General features: G+C 32.5%; 1 pseudogene across 1 annotated transcript; it reads left to right on the top strand.

Moving 5' to 3' along the window:
• Positions 1-8,079: 8,079 nt before the first annotated feature.
• LOC145585249 (protein kinase STUNTED-like) lies at positions 8,080-13,400 on the top strand (annotated as a pseudogene). Its single transcript, XR_014100610.1, has 10 exons — positions 8,080-8,499; positions 9,202-9,299; positions 9,567-9,825; positions 10,178-10,903; positions 10,991-11,239; positions 11,337-11,500; positions 11,588-11,664; positions 11,834-11,981; positions 12,075-12,224; positions 12,741-13,400. The product of XR_014100610.1 is annotated as a protein kinase STUNTED-like (transcript).
• Positions 13,401-13,629: the final 229 nt, after the last annotated feature.

Raw genomic sequence — 13,629 nt, 5'->3', positions numbered from 1 at the left:
AACAAGCCGTTAGTTCTTACGCATAGTACAATATTTATTTTATTTTATTTTATTTTATTATTTTTTTTAATAGCGTCATGAATATAGAACTTAATAGAAATTTTTTACCTAAACTTAGGGCCTGTTCACTTCAGCTTAATTTCAGTTCAGTTTAGTTCAGCTCCAATCAGTTTAGTTCAATTCAGTTCCTAATTTCCTTCTCTCATAAACTATTCATTTCAGCTCTATTCAGTTCAGTTCAGCTCCAATCAGTTCAGTTCAGCTCACTTCAGTAAATATGAACAGGTCCTTATTTGCCACCTTGAAAAAGTCATTGCTTTCCATCCTTTATACACACAACATAAAATGGGAAAATCAAAGTCATGTACTTGAATTGTTTGAAAAATGCTTTCGGTCAAAATAAATGGAGCCTAAAAAAATTAAACAAAGTTTAAACTTTCTAGTATAGGGGCCATCAATCTATCATTTTAGCTATTTGGCATAAACCTCTTTTTATTACTTCCTCTATCCCTAATTTTTAGTACCTTATTTGACTTTTCACAATCTCCAAAACGTGTTTTAAAACATTTATATCTCAAATCTATACGAGTAAAATTATAAAATTTAACATTAATAAAATATACAATGAGATGGATTAACTAAATTCCACGTGACTGTTTTATCTCTTATACGTTAACGGAAACATATAGTCAGTGACATACGGAGTTTTGGTTGGTGAAAATAATTTTGGGCCCATCTTACACAATTCATATCATTAAACAAGCATAGCGGATAAGATGGTAGATTAGAATGAAACTCTGAGAAGCCCGACCTAGCAAGGCCTAAACTATTGAAAAGCCCTGAAAAGTCAGCCCAGATCTGGATAAAAGTAGACCTAGCCCAATAGCTGCCTTCTTTAAAAACCCTATACCAGCCCAAAGATGATCCGACCCATAAACATTGAATTTGAAACAAATTGCTCAATTTTGACCGAATCGAAATTGACCTAGTCCCAAAAATTTTACGACTAAGAGCGATCTACGCTCACTATAATTTATTTAGCTATTGATCTTAAACTAATTTAAGGTACGGACGATGCCTCAGGTTTTGTTTAAATAAAAATAAAATACCTTTAGTTTTAATAATATCTCGAAAATATTATCTTAAGTTTAAATAAAATAAAAATTCGAAAAAAAAAAGTATGGGATAAAAAAAGAGATATAGTAGTATATGTTTTACAATTAAGTAGGGAATTGTATAATAAGTTTTTTTTTTTTTTTTTAAAAGCAATTACATAATACTCCATAAGTTTTAAAACTTTTAGAATCCAATTTAATGAAAAGCTATAGCTCATAAATGTTAATTAAGTTATTGAATAACATAAATTATGGAATAAAAAACAAATACAATAGAGTAAAAAGGAAATAATTTGCGGGAAATCAATGTGGTTTAAATACAATAATGGTCATAATAATTGGACATTCCAAGGGTTATGAGGGGATAAAATATGGTCTAAATATGTATATGTGGCATCATGTCATCATCCATGTGGTGTCATGTAATAGATTTTATTATGACATGGAGTGACACATGTCGTCAACATGTTGTCCCCATGAGATTTAATAATAGTATAAATGACTATATCATATTAACCAATCCAAATTAGGGATGGCAATTGGGCGATACGGGTACCCCCTCCCCAATACATACCCGCACCCGCCAAAATTTTTTATACCTACCCACTACCCGCGACGGGTAAAACTTTAACACCCATACCCGCCTAAGCGGGTAAAAACCTAGATTCACCACCCGCTTTTTACCTACCAACCTAACAACATTTATTTTTATTAATTTTTTATAAATATGTCATTTTGCCATATCTAAATTGTTGTAAATACATAATGGTACCAATCAATTTGTGATAAAAAAATAAAAGTAATAATAAGTTGGCGGATAACTAAGCGGGTAACTAGGCGGGTAGATGGGTATGGCATCAAATACACCACCTATCCGCTACCCATGGTGGGTATGACTTTTATACCCATACCCGCCTACTTACCCGCCAAAGCTGGACCCTTACCCAATCCAACTAGGGCGGATGCGGTGCGGGACCCGCATTTTAATACCCACCTGCCATCCCTAATCCAAACGCGACAAGCAGATTGGATTATTTGTTATCTAATACAGCTCGACTAAATTGACTCGTATTAAACCCGATTTAATTGATTCTGCTTCCACTCTATTGGGATGCGAGAGTATATGAACTCTAAGAGCAAACCTAATTAAATATCCTCCATTCATGTCATTATATGCATGAAAAGGATTAAAGGAGACATACCTACCTTTTACACATCAAAATGTTAGTAATGGTACTCACATGCTAAAAATGTTAAGTAGTGACTAACGTAGTAATGTGTGAATGAAATAGCCCAAGTAGATGAATGGTGTCAAATATATTGATTACGAAAGCCCTTGATATTTCTCCCAATCTTCAGTAATTGAATTTGAAGCTTGCTATGGTTGCTTTTGAAGCACATAAATCATCTTCAAGTAATAATGACATCATTCGACCCTTTTAAAGATTTTTTATGTGGCAATGAATTAATGTTGTTTCATTGTATATATGTTAAAAATAATTAATCCATCTTTTAAAAACAAGTTCAAATTTTCCTCGATACCGTTACCGTTTTTGTTATCTAGTAATTAAGGTGAGTTTTGTGACAACTAAATTCAAACTAAACAAATGCAACATAATTAATCATAAAAATTACATTTCACTATATGATTTATCCCATAACATATTTACTAAACTTCATGTCATATATGTTATGTGCAACGGAATTGATAAATACAATATCAAGACTTGTATATAATGAGTTAAAACTAAAATTAATATGTTAAGTGTAGTCAAACATTGAATTATATAATAAAATTTTTTTACCAAACAATAAAAATTAACAAGATTCAAAACATGATCAAACTTTAGAGACATTTGACCTAAAAAGGAAGTAAGGAACAACAAAAAGGGACAAAAGAATTAAAGAAGTATCATATATAAAGTATGCCTCTTGCCAAGTTTTATTATGTTAAGCCATAAGTAACTTAGGGCTTGTTTGTTATCTAATAATTATGGTGATGCTGAACTAATCCTTAGTATAAACTTTTGGTAATGTATGTATTTCGTAATAATTTCACCATGAAATTAGATGTAAGTTTAATCTATCTAACTACTAGTTTTAAAATTATACACCAATGGATAATGGTATGAAATGAAGGTGAAACAGATGAATCCATGTTGATGTTTGGAACAAATTTTAGTTGATACGTCATTTTAAGTTTCCGATGCGACTTCTGGTGAAAATATTTGGAGCCAAACAGCAATCCACAAACTAATCTAATTCTAGTGGAATAATATCATTATTATGACCAACTACCTTTTAAAAAAGTTTAAAATCAATTGTGCACTTGATGATTATTGGAATCAGAATACATTAACGGCATGTTTACATTTACTTAATTTCAGTTCAATTCAATTTAATTCAGTTCAGCTCCAATCAGTTCAGTTCAGTCCAGTTCAGGCCAGTTCAGTTCAGCTCCTAATTTTCCTCTCTCATAAAATATTCATTTCAGCCCAATTCAGTTCAGTTGAGTTCAACTCCAATCAGTACAGTTCAGCTCCAATCAGTTCAATTCAGTTCAGTTTAATAAATGTGAACAGACCCTAAAACTAAATTGTTATCTGCTATAATTATGTTTATTTAATCACAAGAATACTCATTGTTACTCTTTTTATTTTATCTTTTTGATAATTGTTCACTTATATTGTGCTGATGATTTAACGAATATGATTATGAGATGATTCTGAAATCTTATCACTCAATAAACACTTGATAAAAAGGGACATTTCACCTTAATTTGTTGCTATAACTTTTGGTTATAGACTGTGACATAGATCTAGTACTCCCATTTTATTGGATATTTTCTCATCGACTAGTATTAATGTGACAGAGGTGGATTCACAACAATTTATTTCGGAGTATGAATCATTACATAAAAGTTATTCTCAAAAAATACTCGTAAGAGTCACCAAGTAATACATAGAATAGCTAGTCATTATTTAATATACGTATTATCAATATATAATTATAGATTCAAGATAAATATACTCTAACTAAGTTAGAATAAGCAAGAAAACTCTTACGTAGTTCTATCTATTAATCAATTCTCAGCTCATTGTTGTAGGTACTTGTATGTACTCCATTTGGATCTTGGGCCAAAAGGGTAGGAGGGCCAAAGGTTTAGGCCATGTTTGGAAGAAAGCTTATTGGGGGTATATTAGCTTATTTGACTAACTTTAGCTGATTGACTAGTCAAACAAGCTAATACAAGTGTTTGGTAGTAAGCTTATTGAAAGAGCTTATTCCACTAAATAAACTCTTTTTGAAAAAGCTCATTTTAGGAGCTTTTTCAATTAGCTTATTCATTAATTATTGTGAAATGACACTTATAACCTCATTTAATTTAAAATCCTATCTAAACTACCTACCCTACAATTAGCTTATTGGTCATTTCATATACTCTAACACCTTTAAGCTATCAGCTATTTACCAAACACTTTTATATAATCAGTTAATACAATAAGTTAGTCAAATCAGTTAATAAAATCAGCTAGTCAAAATCAGCTAACTCAATCAGCTTCAGCTTTCTCCCAAACAGGGCCTTAATCTCTTATATAAATTTTTGTTCAAAAATAACAATATTTTACTACTTTGCCACAACATTTTATATGTAATAAATAGACAACAAATTACTTATAATGCGCAAATTTTAAGATGCACCATGGTACACTTAAAAATAAGTGCACCACGCCTATACTTTTGAACATTTAGTAAAAAAAAATTTGAACAATTGCAAATTTTAAACATGTAGTAAAAACATCTGAACATCGCAAATTTTGAACATTTAGTTAAAAAATCTGAACAATCGCAATGCATCACGCCTATACTTTTGAACGTTTAGTTAAAAAAATCTGAACAATCGCGAATTTTGAACATTTAATAAAAAAATCTGAACATTTACTAAAAAAATCTGAACAATCGCAATGCACCACGCCTATACTTTTGAACATTTAGTAAAAAAAAATATGAACAACAATAAAATTTGAACATTTAGTAAAAAAATCTGAACAACCGCAAATTTTGAATTATTACAAGTCAAACAAATTTAAAAAGAAGTTTGTCTGACTCGTAATAATTCAATAGTTTTGTAATATAAACTGAACATTTATATTATACAAAATGAACATTGTTTTATAAAATATGAACATAAAAATTGCATGTTTATGTTCGGTTTTTTTTACGTGTTCATATTTTTTTACTAAATGTTTATTTTTTGTAAAATATTCAATTTCTTTTTTACTAAATATTCAAAATTATAGACGTGGTATACCTAACTCTAGGTGCATCATAATGCACATAATACTAATTAATGAACAACTCCAAAATACTGAGGGGGCCCAGACCCTTGCCAGGTTGCCTGCCCAAACAAAAGTCTATTCCTGGCATCAATAACTAACTCAAGTAATTCTTGTTGAAAAATAAAAAATGTATCTTGTTATCCTATATATAAAGTGATTAGGGATTTTGGGTGATAAATTTCACTTTCCCTAAATACCCTTCTCAATTTTGTCTTTTTTTTTCTAAAAATAAAACCCTTCCATTTGAAAAGAAAAAAGAGAGAATCGAGCCTGATATATTTACACACATGAATTTTCGTATGTCGCTTAACTTGTAATATATAATTGGAATACGATTTTTATGTAATTAGCTTAACTTGCATATTACGTAATAACATTTTTCGTCTTATTACGTGTGACCATCTTAAGTGTAATACGTAAAAATATGAGCTAAAGAGGAGAGGACACGCGTAAAGAATGCAATAAATTGAAGGAGTCACATGTAACGGTTCATTGGAGCCTCAAGTCCAACTGCTAAATGAGTCCGTTGTGAAAGTCACGAGGGAAATTGGTCGGTTAACTTTGCTTTGTTGCCCACCTTATAAATGAATCCAAGCTTCTTGGGAGAACTATTAATGGATGCTAAGCAATTGTGGTACAACAATAATTAAGCTACTCGTACTTGATTCATTAACTGTAAGGTTAATTGATTAAGTTTAGGCCATGTGGAGTTCAATTTAAATATTTGTTTATTTCAGAAATGATCAAATTAAATAACTTTATTTGTTCTTACTATATCTTTAAAAAAAAATCTTTAAAATTGTACTAGAATAATTATGATTATGAAGGTTTAATATTTGAAGAGTAATATAAAAGAGTAATAAAATTTTTTTGGATAATTAATTAGTCTACAAAAAAATGTCAAAATCTAATCAAATTAGAAATTAAGATAAAACAAGATCAAATTAGTTAAGTTTCACTCAATTTTACTCTTTCTTTAACTAAATGTTTGAATTGAGCAAAACACACAATTAGTTAAACTGAACTGAAATTAAGATGAAGTGAATAAGTAGAGGAGTGTTCAAATCACTTATAAGCTCAAAGGAAGTCTCACATAGTAGGTCTACAAGAGTAATTTTCTAAATCTAAGATGATATTTCGCTCATCTTTTTTCAATGTAGGACAACTCACATATAAACAATAAAAAAGTTTCAGCAGATACAAAGCACATTAAAAAGCTAGAAATGGATAATAATCATACAAAATTTTCATATGGTTTGAAAATGCTAAATACTTTGTACTTCGTATTAGATTAATCTAAGATAAAGGGATAAGAATTGGAGACTACAAGTCATAAATAAGCAATCTTGCTAAAATGGGTAATGTATACTTAGACATCACTCGATTCTTTGATTGACACATTAGTCTTCTAGGTTATGTAAGTTGCTATTGACAAGCAAGAGCAAAACATCCCCCTCAGCCTTCCTTCATCCCTTCACTATGTAGTATGTACCATAGCCCCCCAATAAAGTCAACATTTTTACCTATATGATCGCTTAGACCCTACCAACCCCACATAGCTTCCATAACTCCAATTTAATCTATTAAAGAATGAAGATTATACTAGTGTAAGTTTAATTCTAATGTAGTTAATTATATTGAAGTCCCATTTGGCTGTTACTAAAAGAAAAAAATTATCCCATTTGGCCACTATTGGAATGTCAAGAAATAAAAAATATGCATAATTAATACTCTATATATATAACTACCTAGCTAGTTTAATAGTATTTCCTAATCCTATTTATTGTTTTTATATATAAGATCATGCAAATATTGAGTGATCTATAGTTCTATACAATCAATATATATATATATATATAATTCATATTTTAACGGTATTATCGAATTTGTTTCTAAAAGAACCTAAAGTTTTGAAGGCCTAACTTAACATAATTCGTACCAAATTTCCTTACAATCAATCCTATTCTTAGGTGGAAGTACTACCAGCAAAGATTGTAACCAACATTGGAATACCATTAACTTATACGTTATCAAATTTGATCTTAGAGCAAGTTTAGCCCCAATTCTTAACACTTGGATGTAACATCATATTTGGTGGTCCCCATTGAAAATTGTGTCATTAAATTCTTGTTAAGACTTACTAAGACTTGCACAAATTTACCACTTGAACCCTAAAACTCAAATATATGACATACTATATGTAGAAAAGTATATAAAAAAAAATGATAAAAATAAAAGTGAGGTGGGTCCCAATCTCAAGTCTTAAGTTGAGTCTTGAAATTTCAAGACTCAACTTGAGATTTAAGAAGAAAAATGAGAAAAATTTTAAACATAAATCTTAAAACTTAAAATGATGATTTCACCCCAAGTCTCAAGACTTTGGGCTGAACTTGCTCTTATATTACGTTGCTATTTGCTAATAATTCAATAATTGACATCTACATTATTTTTTAATCAACAAAAGTAAAAGACATGTATCTAAATCGTATAAAAAAAACATAAAAACAAGAAGTAGCACCCAAAAAAAGCCCCACAAATTAGGCAACATGCAATTAGCTGATCGAAAAATCCAAGCCACCTTCCCATTTTACAAAGTGCCTCCATCCAACCAGAAAGTAAGAATAGTTCTGTATATTTAGTACTCACTACGCTCTCTTTCTCTCTCCTCTAATCTGTTATTCGACCTTGAAAAGCAACCAGACGGCGGTTAAACCTTAAACCCCAAACCAAACTCACCTTCATTATCTTCCATTTTATATAAATATTTGATTCTAAATCATATATTATGGACTTAACCCAATTTTACAAGCTACTAAAATATCATCATTGTAACATTTCTCAATATACTTTGACATTTTTTCATTAAATAATTTCTCGCCGGACAATGATTCCGACTGATCATGACGGCGGCGATGGGCCGTCGCAGACGGTGGTTGTCGGGGTGAAGATGGATGCTTTAAGCAGAGAGTTGCTTACTTGGTCTCTTGTTAAAGTTGCTCAACCTGGTGATGTTGTGCTTGCTCTTCATGTTCTTGCTCCAAATGGTAAACTTTCCTTTATCATTTTGACTAATTTATGGAAGTTTTTTGTGAATTTGTTGTATGGGTGTTCTTAAATTAATGTGAATTTTTCTGGGTTTTAAGTAGATTTTGGTGGGTGTGATTAAACTGATTATGATATTGGATTAGAATGCTGTGGGCACCAAGGGTGGATTTTAGTTTTAGGTATTTTTCTGACATTTTCTAGTGTTTTTGTTATCTGGGTATTCTTAAAATAGCGCAATTTTTTCTGGGTTTTAGGTGGAATTTTATGGGTGTGATATTATGTTATTGAATGTCATGAGCACCAATGGTGGATATCAAATTTGGGTGTTTCTCCAAAATTTCTCATTGTTTTTACTCTAAAATGTTTAAAAATTTCTGGGGTTAAGCCAGGAATTAATGATTTCTTTGTAACAAAAATAAAAACTAAAAATTGGATGATTTTGTCATTGAATTTGATGTTATGGGCAGTAATGGTGAATTTTAAATGTGGGTGTTTCTCTTTGATTTCTCATTTTGTACTACGTATAACTTACTGTTGAAAATATTTGGTTTCTTATGGTTATGGGGGAAATTGTTGTTGTTGTTGTTGTTTTTTTTTTTTTTTTTTTTTTTTTTTTTTGTTCTTGTATGTTTAATTGTAATTTATGATATTAGAGGTTTTTGAGATTAATTGGTTTTCTTAATTTATTTACTTATGGACAGAAATTTTTGATAATGATGGTAAATCATCGCTTCTTTCACTGGTGAAGGCATTTGATTCTGTTCTTGGTGTATATGAAGGTTTTTGCAACTTGAAACAGGTTAGCGTCTGATCTGTGATTGGCTGTGCAGAATTTTGGTAGAAAAGGAAACAAAGTAAAGGCTGTGTTTTTGAGGAGGAAAATAGTTTGAGAAGTATTTTAATTTCTTAACAGAATTACCTTACAAATCAAACAAATGAAAAATCCGATAGCTAATTTCTTCGAAAGATTTGATCATACAGAGCCTACTAACGCAAACTGAGTCCTGCACAAGTAGAATTTTGTGGGGCTGATTCTAAGTTGCAGAATTGGTATTTTTGTTTGTAGGTTGATCTAAAGCTGAAGATTTGCCGTGGTTCATCAGTCCGTAAAATTATAGTCCGTGAAGCGAATTCATATGCTGCAGATAAAGTTATAGTTGGTACTGCTGTTAAACATCACAGCATCCGCTCATCTACTTCAGTGGCCAAGTATTGTGCCAAGAAATTACCTAAGGACTGTTCTGTTCTTGCTGTTCGTAATGGGAAAGTTGTCTTCCAAAGAGAAGCCACTGCATCTGCTGCAGGAAAACGCAAGGATTCGAAAGGTTGTAAGCAGTCTATCCACTTAGTTTGTATTCAAGTTGTTTCTGAATGTCGTCACATATGTTTGGAGGTAGAAGAGGATAACTTGGATTGGGTTCAGTTTGGGATAAGTTAGCTAATGAGTCATTTGGTTCGGGTCAATGGGGTCTAGTCACATTTATGTCTATTGTAAATTGTAGTTTACAAAGGAATAAATCAATTTCAATCCTATTAATATTCATGTTGGGTCAATTCATTTTCAATTCAGGTAAAAAAAGGGCCATCAGGTCGGATACAGCTTGGGTGTGGGTTGATCATTTGGGTTAGTTGAATTTTAGTAGATATATAGATATCTGAATATTTCATGTTATTCAGGGGCCAATGATCAGCAGAATAGTATCTTGGAAGGACTTCAAAGATCATCAACTATCAACTCAATACTCAACAATGATGATGCAGATATTTCACCTAAAGTGGGACGTGATGAAGGTATAGATGCAGATTTGGAGCAAACCAGGCTAAAAATTGACGCTTTGCGTCCAGAAATGGTGACAACACAGACTTGTTGTATTTGTTCTCATTCATTTTCTTCAAATAGTTCCCTCCCTTGCACCAGCATGACTGAAGAGCCTGGTGATAATAATCAAGAAGACAACTCTAAGGCTTTAGTTCCATTCCAGAAGTTGGAAGCAGCATCAAGCTCAGTTTCGCTGCTGGTAAAAGAATTGCCTGAACTTAGACCAGGTTGGCCACTCCTTAGACGTAGATTGTTGTCTGCAAGAGAAGGCTCTACATCATCTTCTTCATGTGATATCTCCGTTGTGCAATGGGCAACATCATTGCCCAGCAGACATTATATGTCCACTGTAATCTCGTCTTCAATTGAACAAAATCGTGAGGAGCATGATGCAGATTCCTGTGATCAAGGAGTACAGAATAATGCTATGGTTCCATTTAGCACTGAAGTCCCATCTCACACTCTGGATGAAGATTCTAGAAGTGCACTCAGAGAATTGGAAGGTCTTCATGAGAGGTATTCCTCAACATGTAGGTTATTCAAGTATGAGGAGCTTCAGTCAGCAACATCAAACTTCATGCCTGGTTTGACTTCTGACACCATTTTTTCCATTCAATGATCATGTAGATAATCATTATAGTGCATAATGATTTATAATTTGTTGCTTACAGATAATTTGATTGGAAAAGGAGGCAGTAGTTGGGTTTATCGAGGTACTCTTTCTGATGGCAAAGAATTGGCAGTGAAAATCTTAAAACCTTCTGAGGACGTGTTACAGGAATTTATGATGGAAATCGAGATAATTACTTCCTTACATCATAAGAATATAATCTCCCTCTTTGGGTTCTGTTTTGAGGATAGTAACCTTCTACTGGTCTATGATCTTTTATCCAGAGGAAGCCTCGAAGAGAATCTTCATGGTAGTTTGCTGATCAAGCATTTCTTTAATCATGATGTTATTAGAAGCTGTGTATAGTTGGATGTGATATCAATAAATAGTTCAATAATTATTTGCAGGCGACAAAAAGGACCCTGTTGCATTTGGTTGGAATGAGAGGTTCAAGGTGGCATTGGGTGTGGCTGAGGCGCTTTATTATCTTCACAATAATAGCAGTCAACAAATAATTCATCGGGATGTGAAGTCATCAAATATATTGTTGTCTAAGGATTTTGAACCACGGGTAATGAGCTATGTAACTTGATGTGCAAGTTTTTCTGGTTTCTCTTTTTATGGATGCTCATGGACTTATTGCTTCTACTGTCTTCAGCTCTCTGATTTTGGATTTGCTAAGTGGGCATCAACTTCTTCACATATTACATGTACGGATGTGGCTGGAACATTTGGGTCTGTATTCGGAAACTTCTAAATTTTGTCTTTGTTTTCTGTAACCATCACTACATGCGAACATGCTTCTAACTTTTTGAAACATGATTTTATAATTTTGCACCTTTTCCTTCATGTTTAAATAATTTAATTGTCGGTGTATAATTTGAAATGTGTTTAATCTTTGCAGTTACTTGGCCCCTGAATACTTCATGTACGGCAAAGTGACGGACAAAATTGATGTCTTTGCATTTGGGGTTGTGCTTCTTGAGCTTCTCTCAGGAAGAAAACCCATAAGCAATGAGTTACCAAAAGGTGAAGAGAGCCTAGTTATGTGGGTAGGTTACTCTTCCTGTTCCTGTATGGATTCTCTCCACTGTGATTATGTTTTGATTTTTCATCTTAATATAATGAGTGTTCATTGTCATCAGGCTAAGCCAATTCTAAATGGCGGTAAAGTTTCCAAGTTGCTAGACCCTTGCTTGGGCAGTAATTATAACCAAGACCAGATTGAACGAATGGTTTTGGCTGCTACCCTTTGCATCAGACGGACACCACGAGCTCGGCCTCACATGAGAGTTGTAAGTTGCAATTTGATTTATGCTTAGAAGTTGAATTTACAAGGATTACGACTAAAGCACTTTAAAGTCTCATTTTTATGTCCACAAGCTGTATTTCCATGTACTGTATTGGTAAAAATTTAAGTTTGTGACTGATCTGGGAAGTTCCCTGAGGTAGGACTGAGGGTCAGGCTTTGTTCATTGCCATCCTTAGAGAGAAAAAATATCTACAAGCTGCATATTTTTTGTTTTTGTGAATGTCTTTTTTCCCTTGAATATAGTTATGGTAAAAATAAGGTCAACCTGTATCTCTTTTACTCGGAAGTTATTTTTCCTTTAAAACTTCATTTAGTAGAGTCATACAGAAGCATATCACTATTTTTGTGAGATAGATTGGCACAAATTTATTCCCTCGTATCTTACATGTTTCATATACCCTTTTTTTTTTTTTTTTTTTCCTTCCAAATTTCTAATTTTGTGTTTATTTGAACGATTGTATTCATTCTTTCTAATTTGCTATTCTTTTGGTTGAGACAGATACTGAAGCTCCTTCAAGGTGACCCTGATACTATAAAATGGGCAAGGTTCCAAGTCAATGCTTCAGACAACATTGACAGGCAGGACGAGGATGGTCTTACACAGATTGATCTCCAGTCACACCTTAGTCTAGCATTGCTTGATGTCGAGGATGATTCTCTCTCCGTGAGCAGCTTGGAGCAACATGTTTCACTTGAAGAGTACCTCCGAGGCAGGTGGAGTCGCTCATCAAGCCTTGACTGATACTCGGATATTTCTTGGGAGATCCTAACTATACATGACAACACAATTTTTTCTGTATATGATATCCTTTTCTTCCCTTTTTCTGAGTTCAACAAATATTTTCTACCAGTTCTTGGCCTAATTTGCTTGTATATGCAGTAACAAAGGAGTTGTCGGGTTTACTTACAGTATATCTGACTGCGTGAAATGGTGCATTATTCGGTGGGTTTTTTTGGTATGTTTTCTGTTGTCAAGTGTGAGATAGATAGTGAAATGAAGTTGTGAAGCTGAAACTGTAGCTGTAAAAGGCCTGTTAGACTGTTAGTGCTCTAATATATGGCCGAATCTTGTACATAGATATGTAACATATTGTACTATAATAAAGTAAAAATGAAATAGTTGAGATTGATTGTGTAACTAAAGTGATATTGCACATTCTTTCTTATGGTTGATATCATTTCATTTTTTTTTTTTTTTTTTTAGAGGAAAGATATCATTTCATTTGGTAGAGCTTATTGATTGCAAAATGCTAATCCTGGACCTGTTTGTTTTTTTCCCTCTCCACGATAGCAATGGTTTTATCTTAAACTTCATTTTCAATCAATTGTTTTCCTAACCACACAAAACTAGTGATGGTTCAAGATAACTAGATAAGAGATTATCTTCT

Source organism: Chenopodium album, chromosome 16 (genome assembly GCF_948465745.1).
Source record: "Chenopodium album chromosome 16, dcCheAlbu1.1, whole genome shotgun sequence".
NCBI lineage: Eukaryota > Viridiplantae > Streptophyta > Magnoliopsida > Caryophyllales > Amaranthaceae > Chenopodium > Chenopodium album.
The sequence above is the reverse complement of the archived record's forward strand: the minus strand, read 5'-3'. Positions and strand labels throughout refer to the sequence as shown.